The sequence below is a fragment of the Musca vetustissima genome, unplaced genomic scaffold, assembly GCF_032173495.1.
Source record: "Musca vetustissima isolate MV318-11 ecotype Yass unplaced genomic scaffold, APGP_CSIRO_Mvet_v1 utg21518, whole genome shotgun sequence".
In the NCBI taxonomy this organism is placed as follows: domain Eukaryota; kingdom Metazoa; phylum Arthropoda; class Insecta; order Diptera; family Muscidae; genus Musca; species Musca vetustissima.
In genome coordinates this window covers 45,064-67,787 of record NW_026879941.1, presented here as the reverse complement: position 1 = coordinate 67,787, position 22,724 = coordinate 45,064, and the positions used below count along the sequence as shown (strand labels likewise).

Sequence of the window (22,724 nt, the reverse complement as noted above, 5' to 3'; positions counted from 1 at the left end):
TTCCATGTTTTCGTGCTTGTAAGCGGGGAGATATGGACAACAACATTTATTTTATTGCTAGCCAGCCGGGCAGGCAAAAAGTTGTGGCAAGTTGTAACTCCTTGAACGCAATCAAGGAAACTTGAAAACAGGAGCGGTCATCGTTTATGGCGTTACATGAAAAAAATGAAACAAGAAGAAAAACAATTGCATGGAATTCACTTTACGAATTATAACTTTATGGTAGCCTTTTTAGTGTTGTGTTTTACAGCTATAGCTTTTCTATTGGGGTGTACTGGAAGAGTCAAATAAAGGGAGTTTGACATTCAATGTATGTAAAAATGTTGACTAATGGTAGGATATGATATATTAAACTACGATTATGATATATGGAATAATCGAATCATCCGTCTGAATATTGAAATCAGGAAATGTGCTGTATATTTAAAATGGTATATTGTGCAGTATCCGCATCAATATAGGGGATTATATCTAAATATATGAAGTGTTATATCGGACATTCAAATAAGAGTGTATTTCTTGTTCAAAGAATCGATTTCCAATTGTGTTGTGATGTTAGGCTTATAATTGTGGCCTACAGAAAAAAAACACAGAAAATAAGTTTTCGGTCCATTTCATCCAAAAATTATTATCTGATCACCGAAAATTATAGGCGTTGTACTTGATCATAACTGGAACCTCATGGAACATTTCAAAAGGATCAGCGTTATATTTCCCCCTCTAGTGTGGTAATGGTTTATTAAATAGTATCTGAATACGTAAGCACCTGTAAGTATTTACGTGTAACTCCCACATCCTAGTACATACGACAATATAATTTGCATCAATTTAAATGTCACTTGTCTTGGATATACTATCAACTTCTTGGCTCTATGTACTTCAGGAGTAAATATATACGCTATAGAATACAAATTTTGCCATTTTTCACACAAAAGTCAGGGTCCATTTGACCCGCTAAATATTGACAGATCTTTATCAAAACGGGCATGCTTATTCTTTGGCCCAACCCCTTTCTCCAAGTAAAAATTCGAGATGTTTGGTCCATAATTGCGGCCTCTGGAGGGACCAGAAAAACCGACAAAAATTAAGTATTTGGTCCATTTCATCCCCTAAATATTAATCGATCTTTACCAAAAACAATAATGGTCTTCATTGGGCCGAACCCATCCTACATGCATAATTTCGAAGATTGGTCCATAACTGTGGCCTGTATCGTGTTTACAAATTATAATGGACCTACGGACGGACGGACACACATGTCTAGATCGACTCAGCTAGTCGAGATATGACGATCGCAGCGTTACAAACTCTTGGGGCTGCACAAAGCTATAATAACCTGGCAACGTAGATGTGTATGGTATAAAAATGTTCCTGTTCCTGTTTGACACCACTTTCCCACAGGTTTCAAACAAGCCCTGCTCTCTATATGCAAAAAACTCTAGTGTTTTGTGCAAATCGACTGCACAATCCTCCCTAGATACCAATTTTTATCATTAAAGCACTTTGCAATGCAAGAAAAGATGATAATCGCTTGGTGCCAAGTCCGGACTGTGTTGCGGATGCATTAAGACTTCCCAACCAAGCTCCCGAAGTTTCTGGCGAGTCACTATATATGTTTGTGGCCTAGCGTTGTCCTAGTGGAACACAACACTTCTCCTATTGTCCAATTCTGGCCGTTTCTGGTCAATTACTATCTTCAAACGGTCCAGTTGTTGGCAATAGGGATCAGAATTTAGCTTTTGGCCATATGGAAACAACTCATAAAAAATAATCTTCTTCCAGTCCCACCGAATGCATAGCAGAACCTTCATGGCCGTTAGTCAGGGTTATCGTATGTGATCCATTTCTCATCTTCAGTCACCATCCGTTTAAGAAATGGGTCTATATCATCTCGTTTGGACAGATGGTAATTCGATCCATCCATTTTTTCTGTTAATTAGTGTGACACATCGAGCTTATTTTCGAATCCAGCTTTGTGTAAATGGTTTAAAACCGTTTTATAGTCGATTTTTAGCTCCTGGGCGATGTTGCGACTGCTAACATGCCGGTCAATTTTGATCATTTCTCCGATTCTATCGACATTTTCGACGACCGACCTAATGGATTTCCTTTTCCCCAACCTAATATTAGGGCTACGTAAAAATATTCATTTATAATGATCGAATTTGAGATCATCGCCACGTAATGACTTGGAAAACATATGAATTTGTCCAAGACAGTTGGGTCCACAATTCCATCGAATCCATAGAGTTTTACTTAAGGTTTCCGAAACTTGATTTTTTAAATCATAACATTCTAACAACATATCCCAGATAACGCTAGAGATTTTTACTTCAAAACAACCCCCTAAGTGTTTTCAATACCATAAATTCTCTGAATATTAAATACATTGAACACAACTAGAAGGACCCATATCCCTCGTGTTCCATCGAAAACCGGCCCATCGCTTCTTGTCCGTTTACAAAAAAACCTATAGGCATCAGAAACCACATGGCGATTTCCGCAAACTTTCGTTTGTGCCAAAATTCCACAGACATCAAACTGGACATAATTCAGTAAGCTGTGCAAAGTTTTGTCTCAATCGGACAAATATTGGGAGTTTGGTGCACCATTTACCAAAAATCGGGCGAAAATATATATGGGAGCTATATCTAAATGTGAACCAATTTTCTCTAATTTCAATAGGGTTCGCCCTTGGGCAAAATAAATCAGCAGTGCCAAATTTCATCTAATTCGGATAAGAAATGCGACCTGTACTTTGTTTACAATTTAACATCTACAGACGGACGAAAGGACGGACATGCATATATCGACTCAGAAAGTGATTCTATGCATTTTCTCAAAAGGAACCATGTGTCTATCTCGTTTCAAAATACATGGTAAATATTCGGTAGGGAGATTTTACACGCAATAAAAAACTAAATTCGTTGGAAAAACGTCTTTAACTACCAAATGTGGATGGTATATGAGGCTTACCCCGAAATTTAATCACTAATTTGGTGAATATGAGCCCGTACCATTATATGGCGGCTACTCTAGAAATTGGACCGACATATCTTATTTTCAATGCCAAACATCCTGGAGTAGTAGTATATGCAAACTTTCAAAACTCAATCTTACAGCTTTTTCCCATTTGATTTAAAAGAATATTTGGAGATGCGGGGCATCGATCCCCGTACCTCTCACATGCTAAGCGAGCGCTCTACCATCTGAGCTACATCCCCTTGTAAGAAATTTAATTCCGTTTGATATTAAACAATTACATGAGGTAATTAATTATGTGTTTTAGTCACGTACCCATAAGCCACGCAATGCACCGCTTCAACACTAATATCGTGAATCACGATTCGTGATATCAACTATAATCGTATAGCTGCAAGTCATGACCTTAACAATTGTCATACACAAACTCAAACGTTGACGTTTACTCAAACTCTATCGGCCAACATTTTGTGTAGACCTCAACCATTAAAAAAATTCGTATCATTTCATTTGTTTATCCATTATTTTTTGGCATCCAGATTATAAATATCTTAGGGACTCTCTTAACCATTTATAATATGGGGCAACTACATTTGACGGCTATGTTACAATAAATTGTTTACCCACCATTAACACTGAATGGAAAATTATATCCAGTTCGGTTGAAAAATCAGCCTAGGTCAATTAAAACTCAAACCAGTAAGGAAAGTTCAAAAGTCGGACGGGGCCGACTATATGATACCCTTCACCACTATGGGTACATGTAATGTTTATATCTACAATAGCCTGTAGATATAGAAATTTCGCATACATCAGTCGGGACCTAATTCAGTACTCTGTGCAAAATTTTGTCTCAATCGAATAAATATTGGCAGTATGGAGCTTCATTTGCATAAAATGGGACGACACTATATATAGCAGCTATATCTAAATCTGAACCGATTCCAACAAAATTTCACATACATCAGTCGGGACCTAATTCTGTACTCTGTGCAAAATTTTGCATTAGTCGGACCACTATTGGGAGTTTGGTGCACTATTTCTGAACCGATTTCAACAAAACTTGGCATATAACTATCTAGACCTAATTCAATATTCTGTGCAAAATTTTGTCTCAATCGGATCACTATTGGGAGTTTGGTACATCAATAAGTTAAAATCGGGCGAAAATATATATGGGTGTTATATCTAAATCTGAACCGATTTTTTCCAATTTGCCAAAATTCATCCAAACGGATCATAAATGGGACCTGTACTTTGTTAAAAAATACATGGACGGACAGACGGACGGACATTCATAAATCGACTCAGAAAGTGATTCTATGCATATTCTCAAAAGGAACCATGGGTCTATTTCGATTTTTTCCCTGCTACAAACATATGCACAAAGACACAATACCCTGTACCATAGTGAGGTGAAGTGTATAAAAAGGGGGTTACATGTGGACTACCCCTAAAAGGGGCGAATATTTATAATTTTTGGGATGGAGGTTTGTTACCATATACGACTACAAAAAACCAAATTACAAAGAATTTGGTTGAAAAACGCGCTCAAGAACCCCAAAATACCGAAAATTGAGGGTACCCTTATATGAGGGTACCCTTATATATATTTATAATTTATAGTGGAGAGATTTGCTACCTAATAAGAACTCGGCGTACTAAATTACAGTCAATTCGGTCGAAAAATACGATCAGAACCCCCAAAATACCAAAAATATGGGGGTACCCTTTTATGGGGACTATCAGAAAAACTGGGCATATATTTATAATTTCTTGTGGAGTAATTTGATACCCAATAAGAACCCAAAGTACAAAATTTCAGAGAATTCAGTTATAAAACGAGCTCAAGAACCTCAATATCCCGAAAATCGGGGGTACCCTTATATGGGGACTAGCCGAAAAAATGAACCTATATTTATAATTTTTAGTAGGGAGATTTGCTACCCAATAAGAACGCAAAGTACCAAATTTCAGCGAATTCGGTCGAAAAATGCGATCAAAACCCCCAAAATACCGAAAATTGGGGGTACCCTTATATGGGGACTATCCGAAAAAATTGACATATATTTATAATTTTTTGTGGGAAGATTTGCTACCCAATAAGAATTCAAAGTACCAAATTTCAGCAAATTCAGTTAAAAAACGCGCTAAATAACCTCAAAATACCGAAAATTGGGGGGGTACCCTTATATGGGAGCTATGGCTTAACGTGGACCGATTTTTTCCAATTTCAATAGGGTTTGTCCTTGGGCCAATTAAGTGACCTGTGCCAAATTTCATCCAAATCGGATCATAAATGCGACCTGAACTTTGTTAACAAAAATACATGGACAGACGGACGGACGGAAAGGCGGACATGAATAAATCGGGTCTATCTCGATTATTTTTGCATGTTACAAACATATGCACAAAGACATAATACCCTGTACCACGCTGTGGTGAAGGGTATGAAAATGGGTCAGGACTTTTATATTCTAGAAGTAATAACAATCTACGAGGTCTGATCAAATAAGAAATTTTTAACCCACCACCACCTTTGAATGGAAAATTTCAACCAGTTGGTTGTAAAATCCGCCTATGTCCAAACACCAAAATGGGCTAAGACCTCTTATTAAAGGAATTGTGGCCTAGGTATATTATAGGAGTTGTAGCCTAGGTTTTAGGAGTGAGGTCTGATAAAAAAAGAAATGGTAAAAAAATATGAACCCGATTGGAAAACTATATACAGTTCATTGGTCTAAGTCTACTAAAACACCATAAAATGGACCAAAACTTTTATATTCTAGGAGTAAAAGCAATCTATGAGATCTGATCAAGAAATAAATTGTCGAAGTAATTAGTTAACTATTTGTTTGGCTTCCAGATTATTCATATCTTAGGGACTCTCTTAACAGTTTACAATATGGGTCATTGGAGTAGTAAAGTTCAACTACTAATTCAAGATCAAATTCCGCTAGTAGTCGACATGCTAAATTGTAACCAAAATATATTGAGACTTCTATATGAGAGCTATGTAAAACAAGCTTTGAGGATTATTTTTACCTCCAAGAACCGGGAACGCCAAATTGACGTATTTTAAATTGAATATGAGTAACATAACGTAAACGGACGCGGATTTTCATATGCAAAATATGACCTTTATGTAAAAGTTTCTACAAAAGTGTTCAAAAACAGGACCTCTGTTGCAAAAACGGTTTAACATTGGGCCTAAGACTTTGGAACAAGGAGGATTTTTTCAATGGTTTCTATTTTGTAGTACCAACAATACTGCAGGATTGTTTAATCAACAAACTTGTTAAATTCAAAAACTATCAACATATTTCAAAATGGTATACATATTTAATTTTATTCATTTTAGATAATAAAAATGTGAACTTACCAATATAAATCGATTTAAAAAACCACCTGAAAATATATAAAGAGAAATAATTTAATACTGCTGTCCATTTTTGTTTATTAATCAAAACTGCTTATTAATAGTTTCCTTCCATTTCCAAATAATAACCAATTATTATTTAGACATCGCGCTCAACAGAAAAAATGCATTCTGCCACGCTGTGGCTACTACCACAAAATTTATTGCATCCTCTGTTTGTTGAGTATTGTACGTTAAGTGCAAAAATAGTTGGAAAATATCTATGTATCATTTTAACATTCATGTTCGGTAGTTGGAAATAATAAATTTCATAAGGCCATAAAATATAATAACTCGCCACGGCACTTCGACAAAACATAGCGAAGCAAAAAAAAAGTGCAACATAGAACTTTAAAGAGTACGTTAATGTAATTGAAATTGTATCTAAGTTGTAAGTGTGGTGTTCAGTTTATTTGCTTTTTTTCTTGTTTCGGATTTGTGTAAATAAAATTCCTGAACAAGTTGAATGGTATATAAAGTATATCGTGGAACTTGGTGGGAATTCTTGGAATTACACTCGACCAAAAAATTAGTAAAAGATTTGTTAATTTCCGCAAGACGGAACACACCGAAAAGAAGGCGGAACCTTTAACTGCAGAATTGTGTCTAAGCATGGACAAACCAAGAACTTGTATGTCATAGCACACCTAAAAAGATTTTCAAAATACCAGACCAAAGATCATGTACATGTACTTTATATGGGATCTATGTGAAAACATGAACCTACATTGACAATATTCTGCGAAGACGATTTTTGATTTAAATATCATAAATATAGCAAAACATTCATTTGGGGGCTATGCCAAAAGAATTTTCAAATAATTAGTGGAAAATATCAGCTTATTGGATTGTGAAATCCGCCTAGGTTCATTATAACACCAAAATAGTCGTAATCTTAAGACCTCGTAGATTGTCAAATAAGAAATTGTTAACTCACCACCAAACTTGAATGGGAAAACTAAAGCGAGATCGGTTGTAAAATCCGCCTAGCTCAAAACAACAACAAAATGGGCTAGGAACTTTATATTTTAAAAGTAGTATTTATCTACAAGATCTTATTAAAATAGAAACTGTCGAACATATTGTTACTACCACTAAACCGGAATTGGAAATTACCGTCAGTTCGGTTGGAGCAGTACTAAAAAACTGGGGCAAAACCTTTATATTCTAGGAGGAGAAGTAAGCAATTAAAAAATGAACTGTCAAAAAATTATTTACCTACAACTAACCCTTAATGGAAAATTGTAGCTAGTTCCTTTGGAAAATGGATCTTGGATATTCGGGCGCTTATATATATAGCGCCCTTATATCCAAGGAATAGTAGCTATATACAAGAAAAAATATGAATGTTAATTCAGTTTATTTATTCATGAATAACTATATTCACAGGTAATATTCATTATTGCCCTTACGAACTTGTGGCAAGAGTTCATGATGTACCAACGACGTGGTGCAATCGAAGAAAATATTGACCAAAACCTTTATATTTAACCGGACGACTCCAGTCATAGATAAACACCCATGATTCGCACCTGATATGATCGTTTGAGGTAATCTGGATGACGATGTTCAATAGCTCCTGCGTCCAAATTTTTGTTCCTCTTCCATGAGATGGACATATAAATTTGACACCCAATGAAAACCAAAAATATCAAATTACGAGGGCAATTCGGAAACATCTTAGCCTAGCACAAAAACGTGGTGTAAACAGAAAAAGTTAAGTGTTTTGGAAACTTCCATATCTGTTATGAACACATGATAAATTTTGCTTTGATCTGGCAACTCCCTCAGTGTGTGTTCAAAAATAAATATTTACATAAAAGAGGTTTATCTGGACAAGAAATTCATAATGATATGGTGAATGTGTTTGATGAAAGTGCTCCAGAGACCAAAGAACAATCCAAATAGTGGAATGAAGCTGGAAGAATTGCCCCCAAAGAAGGCAAAAACAATTAAAACGGCTGGTACTGTTATGGCAACGGGATTTGGGCCTTCAAAGGTATTTTATTGATTGACTATCTGCAAAAGAGTAAAACAATAAATTCTTTTGGATCAATTAAATGTATAAATTCAAGAAAAAAGTCCTGGCTTACAACACAAAAAACTATTTTTTTCAACTAGACAACGCACCAGCCCACAAGAGTTATTCAACAGTGGATAAAATCAACGAATTAAAGTACGAGTTCCTTCACCACCCACCTTATTCTCCTGATTAAGCTACCATTGAATTTCACTTGTTCCCATATCTAAAAAAAATCCTTTCTGGCAAGCGTTATACCGCAAATGAAGATGCAATTTCATTTGTGACCCACTATTTTGAAGGCCTCGAGGAAAACTATTTCAATAAAGCGAGAGAATTTCTATAAAAGCGTTGGACTAAGTGTACTGTAGTTTCAGGACATTATATTGAGAAATAAAAATATTTTTGAAAAAACTAACTAAGAAGTTTCCGAACTGCCCTCGTAGAGCCCGTTCGCATATCAAGGAACCCATAGTTTCAAAAATACAATATAAAATGGGGTAACAGTTATAAAAATTTATAAGGAGTCTACCATAAAAACTGGATTTTTGATAAGAAGATGTGTCACCCAATGATAACTCGAAGGATCAAATTACAAAGCCTAACTTCTAAAGCTTTAGTCTTTTGGGTTTGTAAAATCGACATAGAATTTAATTTTGATCATGAATATAAATATATATTATGGGATCTCTGGTTAAACGGAGTAACAAATTAAATGTACACTCCACCAATCCAAACATATTTCCAACAAAAATGCGGAAATCGAAAATACTAACTCACGAATTTTGAAAAGACATAGTATGAACAAAATGTCCATTCGATCGGTTCAAAGCAGCTCTCATATGGATATTTCTTCTATACATAAATTAATAAAGGCCAAGGGCAACTCTCTATTGACTGTAGATCATTGATGCTCAAAACTTCCCAGAATCATACGTTAGCGTAAATGTTAAAAAACACAGTCACATTTGTTCTCTTTTCTTCAGTCATTTTTGGTGATGAATTCTCAGTTACTCTCACATAGTTATGCCCGCCACTGTTGTAGATTAACATATTTGGTCCAGCCCGACATTGGTCACCCCAGCTGCTCACTTTTTGTTTAATAACATCATACAAGTTTTCCTGATTTTTTTCTTCGAGTGTCTACCCCCGACAGTGTTATGTTAAGTAGAACAACAAAACGCTTAAATTATGTTTTTCAAAATGTGAAAATTGAATTTAAGTTTTCCGGTTATTTTTTTCATATTCTCCGGCAGTTGTTTTATTTTATAGAGTTGACTCTCGAAAACAACTTGAAAATCCACAACAAACTGCTAACACTAACAACTACAACAGCAGCAACAACAATAAAAGCTCTTAACGCGTACCATGATTGAAATGGTCTTACAGTTACCGTCGGTGTTGCTGCCACTGCTGTTGGTTTAAAGGACTTAGGAGTGGTGGCGATTAAGGTGTAGTGAATAATCCGAGTATATCCACATGAAGTGTTGGAGCAATGGATGGTGGTATTCAACGATGCAGCGGCGGATATTTAGACAACATTCAAGTGTAAATTTACTTAGTTTGAGGTTTATACCTGTAGTGAGGCAAATGAATGAATGTAGTTGTGATGTGCGATGATATACTGAATGGATAGACTAATAATTTCCAAGTGTTCAAGGAATAGAATTTTAAAAATAAATTAACAAGAGCGGGTTAAATGTTAGGCGATTGAGCTTTGTTGACTTTTTAATATAGGGTTTATGTATGGCATCTCTTTCAGTGGAGGATACAATTTATTTCAGAAGTTCTCTGTATTCCTGGTTTTTAATACTTGCTCGCAGCAGTGATCATTTCAGGAAGAAAAATGATTATGTCTTTTATGATATAATTTCTTAGAGGTTTATAATAAACTCTATAAAACCTATATAAAATCCAATTCCTCTGGAGTATATTTGGGAATGGATATAAAAGGATATTTGGAGATGCGGGGCATCGATCCCCGTACCTCTCACATGCTAAGCGAGCGCTCTACCATCTGAGCTACATCCCCTTATATTAAATGTAATTCTATTTGACTATCAACAATTTCATGAAGTAATTATTTGAAGTATGTTTGACACGTACGCATGCGCCAAGCAATGCATCGCCTAAGCTCAAATAACGTGATGTCAATTATAATTGTATTGGTGCAAGTTATGACCTTGACAATTGTAATTCACGAAGTTAAATATGAATTCCTACTCAATTCTTAAGAGCCTTTAATTAATGAAACAAAACAATTAAATGATAACACTACGAAATAATAATTTTAGGTCCAACAAATTAAATATGTTCTTGATCAGCGAAAAAAAACATCGAAGTCTTAATTGCATATCGAATTTTCCAACATAAATCTTTTTCAATCTTACAATCTTAAAATAGAAGACACGTGTATCTGCGTTTTTAAAGTTTACGTCATTATGAACCAATTGTCACGAAATTTTGCAAATAGGACGGTTCTAGCCAAAGAACACTCCCAATTTTTTTGATAATGATTAGTTAATGTTTGAAGAATGAAATGGACAAAAATCAGACCAGAATCGTGATAACACAACTATGACACGAAAGGGAGGGTTTTGAAGTATATTTTTAAAAATTTCTTATTTTAGGCCTTGATTTTTTAAAAGTACTTATTTCGTTCTTCCAGTTTTCAATAGGCGTGGGCTTCTTAAAAATACTTTTTTAAGTGTTCAATAAGCCTGGATTTTTTAATGTTTTGTAGAACTTCGATAAGTGCGGATTTTTTTAATTTTTTTTTAATTGTATAATTTTTCAAGTCTTTAAAAGGATATAAAGTCGATGTTTTCTCCTGAAGTGTTCCAAAAGTCTATTTGGAGATGCGGGGCATCGATCCCCGTACCTCTCACATGCTAAGCGAGCGCTCTACCATCTGAGCTACATCCCCATATATGTGTTTATAAAGTGCAATATAATTTAATACAATTACATTTAATTTACTATCACAATTTCGATTTGTCACGTGCACATGAACATTACAATGCACCGCCAACCGACTGCGCTCCGTGACATGAAAATGAAATTAATTTAAGATATTAAATAGGTTTGGTGTTCAATTTTAATTCTTCGATAAAACCGTTGGCTTAGAAAACAACTACGGTTTCAAATAGCATTTTATTAAAAGGAACATTTACATAATGAATTGCAATGTGTGAATTGTATAAAATAAAATCCGGTGGGTTTGGAATGTCAGAAATAGGAGGTTCGAGAACATGTGAATGATTTAAACCAAAATGTATATCACACACAACTTTATTTTGAAAGCATTATATGTTTATTTTAATACAAGAACATCAATCTTTCAATTAGGGGGCAGTCAATAGTGTCAACTATAACAAGTATGGAAAGGACCAGATTCCAGAGGAGGCCAACTATTTAATAAAAAATATTTTAAGTGAAACTATATTTTATTTTTAACAAATTTAACATCCACTTCATAATTATCAGTCTAGAGTTAAGTCTGAAGTCTTTGCAAAATTTTGTGTCAATCGGACATGCGTGGGTCTCTTGAAGCTATATCTGAACATTCTAGTCTGGATTCGGTGCACCATATTCATGAAATCGAACGAAATTATATATTGGAAATATATCTAAATCTGAACCGACTTAAGGAAACCCCACCCATTCTCGATTTTAATTTTTCAAGATTTTCATTGAGCTGGTAAATCAATACCAATGCTTGTTAAGGTTTGTAACTTTGCACATATATATTTGAAAATTTAAAAGAGAAGAAAAATAATTTACAAACAATTCTTGTTGTTTTTTTTTTTTTTTTTTTTTTTTTTTTGTAATTAAAGAAAAATCCTTATTTTTGATGGCGGGCATGATAACTCCTCACTGGAAATCGGAATCCGAAAATTCCAACGGTGGTAGAAAGAGTACATGTCTGGCTCTCGTATGAACTAGGATTATTGACTTCGCTCTAAAATTAACAAAATGGCGGACCTTTGAAAAAATATTTTTGGAGAATCGCCGATTTTTGACCAAAAACCAAGTTAAAAAAAATATGGAAGATCTTCACCGATTGGCTTTATCCTAGTTCATGCGATAGCTATACACTCACAGAGAAACGTGTAACACTCACAGAGAAACGTGTAAATTTGGAATCGATTGTGTTATTAGATTTTGAGTTATCGTGCCCGCCATTCGCAAATGAGAAAAAGGCATTTAAAGTTTGAGAAGCCCTTTAGCCGTCACTTGATGCTGACGCAATAAATCGGCTATATTTTCAAGAGTTCTTGAGATTTTGTAGGGGCATTCTTGAATTAGTGTAGATTCGAATTAAATAATAAAAAAATGACCCCGAGAATTAGGGAGGGTCCCCTTAAAGCAATAGTGGCATACGTAGTTGTAAGCTTTATCGGCTATATTTGAATCTTAACTTACCGGGCCATGTTTTCCCGTAATGAATAATGTTAATTAGAATCATAAATAATATGTGTCGTTTTTAGTCAGAACCCGACTTATATGAAAAAATGCCTTAACGGTTGGTTCATATATATAGTAGTATAGTTCAAATAATAACTGCTCAAAAGGAATGGTCGGCAATAGTGCCGGTTATTTCGCTCATGTAGTTCCTTTTTGTCCTGTAGGGTATTTGTGTTCGTGCTTACTTGGTTCTTTTTACTTCTAGATCTTTGACTGATTTTACTGACGTGTTCGAGTTTGCCCAAGTCTATAAGTGTTACACATAAAAACCTGGTGCTGACCCAAGTACTACACAATTATACAGTTGTTTAGGAGGTGGCAAATGACACAACCCTTGGTCGTACGTCAAAACGTACTGAGTACGCTTATACAAGACTAGTGGAAAAGACTCCGGTTTTAGTCCGGTAGAGTACTAAAGTGTAGTAGTAATTGTAGAGAGTATCACAGAATGGGTCCCTTCCGCAATAGGAAATACCTCCCCACTATTTTCAATGTGAAACCAGATAAAAGAGAATCAAAGTCGAATGGACTGGACTGGGGTGAGGAATATCATATTCTTCTCTATTTTTTAGATATATGTATGATCAGGATCAATATGTCATCTTTAATATGAAATGGATTTGGACTATGGTGATACATCCCATTTTCTTTTATATAAAAGAATTTTTGGAGATGCGGGGCATCGATCCCCGTACCTCTCACATGCTAAGCGAGCGCTCTACCATCTGAGCTACATCCCCTTACATAAAATGCATTTTATATTAATGTTTCAAAAATTGAAATTAATAGATACGTATGAGCTTTTAAATGCACCGATTCATGCACATACCGTGACTTTAAAAAATCAAGTAACATATTAATGTGAAGGCTTTTTGCGATGATTAAAATGGGCGTATTCTAGGTCAGAAATCTTTGAAAACTACCTATATTCAAATTGACTTTTAGTCTTTGTATATTTCATATCCAACTTCCTTCGAATAATCCTTTTGTTTATCCCCTGAAATCCTCAATGGTTTTTGTGGTGCACGTAAAACTAATTGCAATAATCAGATCAATATTTTCGAATTTTTTCGAAAATATTGAAATATTGTAAATATACTGTATATATTTACAATGCACAACAACCATCGGTTTAATCAACATATCTGAACAAATATTCATTCATTCATAAAGTTCGTCAACACTTTAAAGACAGCCATTAAATAAATACTTTCACTACTTTAATATTTCAACCTTATGCACATTTAAACAATAATAAAAAAAAACATTTTTATCTGATTTGATTATTTATGCTGAAGTTGAATGTGTCGCTGAGCCGTTGACGAACAAATCATCCGATGATGACGACGTCGGCGAATATGTTTATTGAAATTTTATTGAAATGCAGATTCATGACTTTTTTAATGTCAATGGTACTGACAACACACAATTTGGGTAACCTATCTTTTTGGACAAAGTTTAAAATTTTTTAAATGCATATGTAGGTTAAATTTTCGATTTTTTGTAAATTGTATGCATTCACATACATATATAATTTTGAAGTTGTATAAAACGGCATTCATTTTAATTGCATGGGGATGTAGCTCAGATGGTAGAGCGCTCGCTTAGCATGTGAGAGGTACGGGGATCGATGCCCCGCATCTCCAATAATAATTTTAATAGTAATCTGAATAAAATATTGAATAAATTATTAGTGGAATTAAATCAACAATAAATTGGTTCAAATATTTAAAACTCCACCCGAAAGTGCAGTTTTCAACAAGCAATGCCTTGATTTGATCGATGGAAATGTTAAGTTTTAAAAATGTATAATGTTTTAAGTAGAACAGTGTGTTTCGACCTCCCACATATATACCCTTGGAAGAATGAGCATTATGTGTCTATGTATATGTGATTTTGAGATTGAAGAAGATGCGAACATTAATGTGAAAATTGGGTTAACAACTTTATAATACCCGAAATGGACGGGAAATGCGGCTAAAACCTTCGAAATACCAAAAATATGTCGGTGCCATTATCTTGAGCTGTTAAAAAACCCAAACCAATGTTTAAAATGAGATTACCATACCCGTACCGCAAAATTGGACCCAATTAAGAATTTTTGGTAGAGATAATTAAATCAATGAAAGTCCAAAATATAAAATTACTGTCCATTAGGGAAAATGTGCCCAAACTGGAGGCTAATCAAAAAAGTGAACGCACTGTAATCATATTTAATAGGTAGTGAGAAACCGAATACAAAAAAATAACATCTGATTAACAACACACTTCTAGAAGACTGAGTGTCAAATAACGGTCAGTTCCAAATATAACCAGTGAGTGGAGCAGTGTAATCGGACGGAGCCGATCATATGATAAACTACACAACTTCCTGGGAATCTATATCTCCAGGTTATCATCATCATTTATGTCGTTGTCTTGACCATAACCGGAACCTCAAGCAACATTTCCTAGCCATCAGCGCGACATTTCCGCCCTCCAGCAACGTACACAGGATTTCATTTCGGGGCGGCCCGGGGGGGGCCGGGCCCCCCGGGCCGCCCCCCTGCGTACGTCCCTGCCGCCCTCTATAAATATATATATATATATATATATATATTTCATATCCAACTTCCTTCGAATAATCCTTTTGTTTATCCCCTGAAATCCTCAATGGTTTTTGTGGTGCACGTAAAACTAATTGCAATAATCAGATCAATATTTTCGAATTTTTTCGAAAATATTGAAATATTGTAAATATACTGTATATATTTACAATGCACAACAACCATCGGTTTAATCAACATATCTGAACAAATATTCATTCATTCATAAAGTTCGTCAACACTTTAAAGACAGCCATTAAATAAATACTTTCACTACTTTAATATTTCAACCTTATGCACATTTAAACAATAATAAAAAAAAACATTTTTATCTGATTTGATTATTTATGCTGAAGTTGAATGTGTCGCTGAGCCGTTGACGAACAAATCATCCGATGATGACGACGTCGGCGAATATGTTTATTGAAATTTTATTGAAATGCAGATTCATGACTTTTTTAATGTCAATGGTACTGACAACACACAATTTGGGTAACCTATCTTTTTGGACAAAGTTTAAAATTTTTTAAATGCATATGTAGGTTAAATTTTCGATTTTTTGTAAATTGTATGCATTCACATACATATATAATTTTGAAGTTGTATAAAACGGCATTCATTTTAATTGCATGGGGATGTAGCTCAGATGGTAGAGCGCTCGCTTAGCATGTGAGAGGTACGGGGATCGATGCCCCGCATCTCCAATAATAATTTTAATAGTAATCTGAATAAAATATTGAATAAATTATTAGTGGAATTAAATCAACAATAAATTGGTTCAAATATTTAAAACTCCACCCGAAAGTGCAGTTTTCAACAAGCAATGCCTTGATTTGATCGATGGAAATGTTAAGTTTTAAAAATGTATAATGTTTTAAGTAGAACAGTGTGTTTCGACCTCCCACATATATACCCTTGGAAGAATGAGCATTATGTGTCTATGTATATGTGATTTTGAGATTGAAGAAGATGCGAACATTAATGTGAAAATTGGGTTAACAACTTTATAATACCCGAAATGGACGGGAAATGCGGCTAAAACCTTCGAAATACCAAAAATATGTCGGTGCCATTATCTTGAGCTGTTAAAAAACCCAAACCAATGTTTAAAATGAGATTACCATACCCGTACCGCAAAATTGGACCCAATTAAGAATTTTTGGTAGAGATAATTAAATCAATGAAAGTCCAAAATATAAAATTACTGTCCATTAGGGAAAATGTGCCCAAACTGGAGGCTAATCAAAAAAGTGAACGCCCTGTAATCATATTTAATAGGTAGTGAGAAACCGAATACAAAAAAATAACATCTGATTAACAACACACTTCTAGAAGACTGAGTGTCAAATAACGGTCAGTTCCAAATATAACCAGTGAGTGGAGCAGTGTAATCGGACGGAGCCGATCATATGATAAACTACACAACTTCCTGGGAATCTATATCTCCAGGTTATCATCATCATTTATGTCGTTGTCTTGACCATAACCGGAACCTCAAGCAACATTTCCTAGCCATCAGCGCGACATTTCCGCCCTCCAGCAACGTACACAGGATTTCATTTCGGGGCGGCCCGGGGGGGGCCGGGCCCCCCGGGCCGCCCCCCTGCGTACGTCCCTGCCGCCCTCTATAAATATATATATATATATATATATATATATATATCGGGGACGTACGCAGGGGGGGAGGCCGGGCACTCCCCCCCCCCCACAAATGAAATTTTTTAAAAGTAAATTTATGTTTGCAACAGCGAATTTGTTCATTTTGTATTAAAATATTTTATTTATTTTTTTTTTCAATTGGATTGACATTGTATTGAAAATATTTCAGAATACAAAAAATAATTGAGAAGTATATCATTGAATGTTGCTATGTCATTGGTAATATGAATCACAGAGAAAACTAATATAAGAAGACATTTTGAATTAAAAATATTATTTGCCTTATCTTTTCATTGCAAAATTGGACTATTAAACTTGAATGAGAACAACTAACTATAAACCATGAATATAAAAATGCATAATAGACATCATTTGCCGGTGCCATTAACGGTCCTCCAAATGATTTTTTCCGTTTTATATATGAAAAGCACACATATGTTCAAAAGCCCAAATTACTGAATATTACATGATATGAATTTAATCAAATTTTTTCACAAATATATTTATAAGACTTTCTGATAACGGTAGCCAAATATTAAGTAAGGATTTTATAGGATGTCCTCAGTATATCGGTAGTTGACATGTTTGTAATTTTATTGTCACATCTTTAAAACGAAAGAGCTCGAAATATATGAATCTTTGAAATTTAGCACATACATTGCTATTACTCCGAGGATGTTTGGTATAGAAAATGGGATATATTGGTAAACTAGCAATATAAAAAATGCATAATAGGCATAATACCTAATGTGAAGGAAATACCAAAAATTCCGTAAAAAACATAACATAGAGTCTCATGATGTGATGTTGCCAATTTGTTTTAAAAATACATGTTTTACATGTCATTCACCGATTTATAAAATGAGGAAATCTATTAACAAGTAAAGACGTCTCTAAGTTCTACCGAACCAAACTTTTATACAAGTAGTCGTTCGGGACTGGGGTACAACTATATGAAGGATATCTTAAAAAATAGACCGATATCGATAACTTTTGGTAAGGTTGTTTGTTCCCAATGGGAACTCAATGTATATAATTACAGCCAATTGGGTTAAAAAATTGGCTAAACTCCCAGAATCCCAAAAAGTGAACCATTATTCTTAATTTTTGGTAGAAAGATTTGCTACCATATGAGAATTGAAAATAAGAAATGATAGCCGAATTACGAATTATAATTAGTACCATTGGGGCTATTGTAAAAAGAGAGTAGACGCCATTTTTCTGTAGGGAGATTTGCTACACAATGGAAACTGAAAGTACCAAATTACAGACAATTCGGTTGAAAAATGTGACCTAAAACCCCAAATACCGAATATTGGGGGCACCTTTATATGTGGGATTACTCCTAAACTTGGGTCAATATTAATGTCTTTGGTAATAAGGTTCGCTATATATGGAAAACCAAAATGCCAAATTACAGACAATGCGTTGAAAAACGTGCTCGACATCCCCGATATATCCCATTTTCATTACCAAACAATCAATCAAATATATCTTAAATATTGCGATCACTATCGTGATTTCGACATAGAATTTTATTCTGATCAATAATATATACAAATACTTTCTGGGGCTCAAGGTTGCAAAGGGAATGGCAAACTTAATATACACTTCACCATATGGTGAAAGGTATAAATAGCTTACTTAACATTGTGCTACCATAAACGAAGTGTTTTGAACTCTATACTGCAAAGAATTGTATTAAAATATGTGTTATAGCTTCCGATGTAACGATCAAGATCGGTATATGGGAAGAAATAGAAAAAGTTTATCTATACCAACAATTTTCATAGATATTTCTTACTCAGAAAGTTTGTTTATTCAAATATGAATAGAAATTCAAAAACAAGTTTGGAATACCGAAAACTATTCCTTAACAATATTGTTATGGCAAGACAACGTTTGCCGGGCCCGCTAGTATATATATATATATATATATATATATTCGATCGATTTTATTAAATTGTTCACCAATGACCCAACCATTCTTCAATTGAAGAAGCAAAGTCTAAGACTTTGGACCACTTGAAAAGTCATGTCACGATGACTGCGTGTAGGTGGCGCATTATAATGCCCATGCATACGTGACTAGTTACATTATTGTCAATTGAATAAGATTAATTTTATAAAATTGGTTTGCAGTTTATAAAACGTACATAAGTGGGCATGTAGCTCAGATGGTAGAGCGCTCGCTTAGCATGTGAGAGGCACGGGGATCGATGCCCCGCATCTCCAGAAGATCTTTTGGAACGCTCCAGTAAGCCTCTCAGAGCGCAATTTCTGTACCATACAGAATTTGGACTGTGTAGCCCCAAATTACTTATGGTGAGAACTCAAATCCGTTCTGGGAGTATCTTTCAATTTATGGTTTTATTGTTTAGTATACCCACAAACCGGCCCTTAAAAGGTAAATCTCTAAAATACTCTATTTTGACTTGCCATATTACAATCCGTCTATGGATATATGCCAAACTTTGAACACACGTCCGTGTGGTATGTAATTTCTTTAAAATCCATAACTGCGACGTCTGAGTTAATTTTATTAAAAATAGTCGTTGAAATCCTCAAAACTGTTTATAATTTGATTATACCGTTTTATTGGGGCTACACAAAAATCGTAAATTTAATTACCGGGTTTTCAATAATTACTCCAATTTTCAAAGCTATATCTAGAATATATCAAGAATATATAAAGGTCTCCAACAACAACAAAATTAAAATATATCTTCCTCCTATTTGATGTCGAAAGTTATAAAAATCTGGAGATGCGGGGCATCGATCCCCGTACCTCTCACATGCTAAGCGAGCGCTCTACCATCTGAGCTACATCCCCAATTAAAAATAAATTTTATTTTTACCAAAATTAATTTAATTCATTCATTAACACAATAATGAAATTGAAATGTGCAGCAAAAACAAAGACACAGCAATAGTGGACATAAGCTACAACTATGCAATGGTATGTTCGAACTCATTGTTCGTTACCTTCATTGTTTATTCGGTCAAAGAAATGCATATCACGTATAGGTATTTTTTTTAACAAGACTTTGTTGAAATCAATGATTTTCAATGCCTTCTGATATTATTCAAATACAAAAATCTTAGTCTCTATTCCTGCATTATACCCAAATAATGAATTACAGCTAACCAGCGAATTATATAAAAGGGGTAGTAATCCCAATATTGGGGGAATCAATCCAAATATAGGAGGAAGTACTCCAAATATACGGTCAAAATAATGACAACTAAAAGTATATAGCGCAGCAAGGCCTGGGCGTAAGGCCTTGGACTATTTGAACATTCATGTCACGATGACTGCGTATTGCATTGTAATGCGCATGCGCCAGTGTCAAATTGTCTTTAATGGTAGGAATTTATGATTAAAATTGCTTATCAATTTCGATATCATTCCTTATGTATATATGGGGATGTAGCTCAGATGGTAGAGCGCTCGCTTAGCATGTGAGAGGTACGGGGATCGATGCCCCGCATCTCCAGACGATCTTTTGACCGGATCAAAGATATATTGGAAGCTAAAACTTTCTGAAATGTCAAATGACACCATGCATGTAATTGGGACTCGTAAACTTTCCATAATTAGGCGTTGTCCACATATCGTTCATTTGCTCAAAGACCGTCATAAATATATAAAAAAATGATTTTGCAGAAAATGTGTTTTAAGTTCTCAATTTTTTCACACATTAAAAGGATAATCTACAGTTTATCAATTAAAGGGTGTAAGCAATATTAATCTGACTGTTTAGCACAAGTCTAATATAGCGAACTATTCTGCATCATTTTTTCAAATATCATGATTTTGGATTTATGCCGGTCTTTCGTTATGTGGTGGTGCTAGATTGTAACCAGGAATGTCAATTTATAACCAGTTTAAATAAAATACACCATTACAATGAAAGTTATCGTAATTTTAAACAATATATTTGATTATAAAATGTTCCCATTTTCACTCACTCTATCGAAATAGGTGAGTATACTTTCGTCGAACTTTGAGATATCGCGAACGACGCAGATAACATCAAAGACATCAAAGACATCAAAGATTGTGTCCAATTGAGACAAAATATTGCAGAGGGTACCAAATTAATCTCAGATTTACGAGTTTTAGGGTTTCTTCAATAGACGACATTATCATATAAAATAACCCAAATAGAAGGATCTTAGTTTTATTGAAATGGGTTCAAATTTAAGTAGAGCTCCCATATTATACACACAATGTGATGTAGGGTATGACATAGCCGGTACCCGCCCACCGTTTGTCCCTTCCTTGTTTTTTTTCTTCCGAATATCTAAAGACCCTTTAGCGCACATATATCCTCCAAACAGGTCCTCGTATGTTGATGAGACATCTCTTGTGGATATTTTGCAGGTTCTTTACTGCATATTCGCTGCAATTTGACGTATCACAATGTACATCGGATTTTACTGCCCATATATCTTCAATCAATCCAAAATGTTTTCTGGAGATGCGGGGCATCGATCCCCGTACCTCTCACATGCTAAGCGAGCGCTCTACCATCTGAGCTACATCCCCATATACGTATATGCATGTCGGTGCAATCCAATTTGATAAACAATTCAGTATATTTACTATTAATGGACGCATAAATATTACCATGCACCGCCTATACCAAGTCATCGTGCCATGTATTCAAAATTGTCCAAGGTTTTATGCTAAGCTACTTTTTGAGTTCAGTTATTATGCTCACAGTGCTTGTCCTGTTATATATTTTTGTTGTCATAATATAATTGGAACACCGACTATAGTTTAGCATTTTCGGGTCCGCATTTTTATATGGCCCAACATGTAAGTTATTCCCTCTACTTTCAAGTTCCCAGGTACTAATTGCAAATTAGTTACAAGATGTCATTTCGGGTTACTAATGAATTAAAGACTACGGTTTGACTAAAACCTTAGACTTTTATAAGTTTCATATTACTACTTGATATTATTTTCAGATATCACGTAGTTCTCTTTTACGACCATGAACGTCATGAACTCATTGTCATCATACCATAGCGTAGTTATACTTTGTTTTCAATATCGCTGTGTTTGCATTTCTTGTTGCGTGTTTTCAATACACAATTTTTACACAAAATAAATTTAATTATGTTAAAAATGAAATCTATTTGTAATTGGGGATGTAGCTCAGATGGTAGAGCGCTCGCTTAGCATGTGAGAGGTACGGGGATCGATGCCCCGCATCTCCAGGTTTTTATATCCTACATCATCAAATGGAATGTATATTTAATTTGTCATACCGTCCATGACCCTAACATAGAAAATTTGCATAAATTTGCATAATTGAAAACCGGAAATAGAATATCCACAAATATTTAATAGTCCCGATTTCAATTGTAATAGTAAGGATTTAAAACATAATATCCACAAGTATTTTCTGTAATATTGTAATTTCAGTTTTAAGAGGACAACCTCTACCTTAAAGACCTGTATCGGAGTCTGATATAGTTATGGATTTGACATACTTCACATATAACAACCGGATTATTGCTGAAATTTTGTAATGATTGCGAAACTTTCAAAAAAGATTCTGGACACATTCTGGTGGACTTA

The 22,724-nt window shown here is 34.7% G+C and overlaps 9 non-coding genes across 9 annotated transcripts; 4 read left to right on the top strand and 5 right to left on the bottom strand.

Moving 5' to 3' along the window:
* Window positions 1-3,151: 3,151 nt before the first annotated feature.
* On the bottom strand, window positions 3,152-3,224 carry Trnaa-agc (transfer RNA alanine (anticodon AGC)). Its single transcript has one exon. It is a non-coding gene; the product is annotated as a tRNA-Ala (tRNA).
* Window positions 3,225-10,379: 7,155 nt separating this feature from the next.
* On the bottom strand, window positions 10,380-10,452 carry Trnaa-agc (transfer RNA alanine (anticodon AGC)). The gene has a single exon. It is a non-coding gene; the product is annotated as a tRNA-Ala (tRNA).
* Window positions 10,453-11,273: 821 nt separating this feature from the next.
* Trnaa-agc (transfer RNA alanine (anticodon AGC)) lies at window positions 11,274-11,346 on the bottom strand. The gene has a single exon. It is a non-coding gene; the product is annotated as a tRNA-Ala (tRNA).
* Window positions 11,347-13,554: 2,208 nt separating this feature from the next.
* On the bottom strand, window positions 13,555-13,627 carry Trnaa-agc (transfer RNA alanine (anticodon AGC)). Its single transcript has one exon. It is a non-coding gene; the product is annotated as a tRNA-Ala (tRNA).
* An 833-nt stretch (window positions 13,628-14,460) lies between these two features.
* On the top strand, window positions 14,461-14,533 carry Trnaa-agc (transfer RNA alanine (anticodon AGC)). The gene has a single exon. It is a non-coding gene; the product is annotated as a tRNA-Ala (tRNA).
* Window positions 14,534-16,103: 1,570 nt separating this feature from the next.
* On the top strand, window positions 16,104-16,176 carry Trnaa-agc (transfer RNA alanine (anticodon AGC)). Its single transcript has one exon. It is a non-coding gene; the product is annotated as a tRNA-Ala (tRNA).
* Window positions 16,177-19,891: 3,715 nt separating this feature from the next.
* Trnaa-agc (transfer RNA alanine (anticodon AGC)) lies at window positions 19,892-19,964 on the bottom strand. The gene has a single exon. It is a non-coding gene; the product is annotated as a tRNA-Ala (tRNA).
* A 591-nt stretch (window positions 19,965-20,555) lies between these two features.
* On the top strand, window positions 20,556-20,628 carry Trnaa-agc (transfer RNA alanine (anticodon AGC)). Its single transcript has one exon. It is a non-coding gene; the product is annotated as a tRNA-Ala (tRNA).
* A 1,659-nt stretch (window positions 20,629-22,287) lies between these two features.
* Trnaa-agc (transfer RNA alanine (anticodon AGC)) lies at window positions 22,288-22,360 on the top strand. Its single transcript has one exon. It is a non-coding gene; the product is annotated as a tRNA-Ala (tRNA).
* The last annotated feature ends 364 nt before the right edge of the window (window positions 22,361-22,724 follow it).